The 970-nt window shown below is 42.2% G+C and overlaps 1 protein-coding gene across 1 annotated transcript in view; it reads right to left on the bottom strand.

Annotated features, from left to right (window-relative positions):
* The window catches only part of METTL16 (methyltransferase like 16), a 60,726-nt gene that overhangs the window by 19,557 nt on the left and 40,199 nt on the right, over positions 1 to 970 (bottom strand). The window lies entirely within an intron of this gene.

The following is a 970-nucleotide window of genomic DNA, read 5'->3' as shown; positions in this document are numbered from 1 at the left end:
GAACTCATGCGGAAGTGGCTTTAGTTTCTCAGTGCTGTGCTTTAACCCGCTGCGCCACCAGGGAGGGCCAAGACAAACATAAATTTAACATGAACTAATTATATGCACTGGCTAAATGGAAAAATGGATCTTGATTAAAATACCTTTTTCTTTTTGAAGATTAATTTATTTATGCATACAAGAACTGGGGTACTGGCCAGAGATGTGGGGGTGTGAGAGGATTCACCAGAGACAGAGTGGAGAGCAGAACAGGCAGATTGACTGAAATAAACTGCTAAAGAGAGCAGTGGGTAGGTCAGGAGCGGCCATGGGGGTCATCTCAGAGGCCTACTGGGAATCAAATTCATGCGGCAGTGTCTGAGGATAGCTTCATAGTGCAGCGCTTTAACCTGCTGCACCACTAGGGAGGGCCCTTAATATTAAATTTTGTAATGGATCATCTCTTAAAAAAAAAAAAAAATACTGAGTTTGGCCCTCCCTGATGGCGCAGAGAGTTAAAGCACAGCACTAAGGAGCTAAAACCACTTCAGCAGGAGTTCAATCCCCAGAACTGAAGGTGTTCACATGGCGCAGCAGACCTCTCCTGACCTGCCTGCTGCTCCCCTCAGCAGTGTACTTCGTCTGTCTGCCTGTTCTGTGTCCCACTCTGTGTCTCTCTCACTGCCCCTGCACCTCTGGCCAGTACCCCAGTTCTGTATACATAAATAAATCTTAAAAAAAAAAAAAAAATACTGAGTTTATCCTAAGAATGCAAGGTTGACTGACTATTCAAAAATTAAGAATGTAAGTCCCCATCCAATAAAGAAAAAGTAAGAGATACTCATCTACAGATTATGGTTTGAAATCACCCAGACAACGGAGGATCTCCTTATATCCCAGCCATAATCAATGACACTAACAGATTTACTGAAAGGCCAAGTTAAAAAATGAAGTAAATGTATGTTGTGTATGTTTCAACTTTTTAATAAAA

The sequence above is a fragment of the Condylura cristata genome, unplaced genomic scaffold (assembly GCF_000260355.1).
Source record: "Condylura cristata isolate star-nosed mole 26May11 unplaced genomic scaffold, ConCri1.0 scaffold00017, whole genome shotgun sequence".
Classification (NCBI taxonomy): domain Eukaryota; kingdom Metazoa; phylum Chordata; class Mammalia; order Eulipotyphla; family Talpidae; genus Condylura; species Condylura cristata.
The sequence above is the reverse complement of the archived record's forward strand: the minus strand, read 5'-3'. Positions and strand labels throughout refer to the sequence as shown.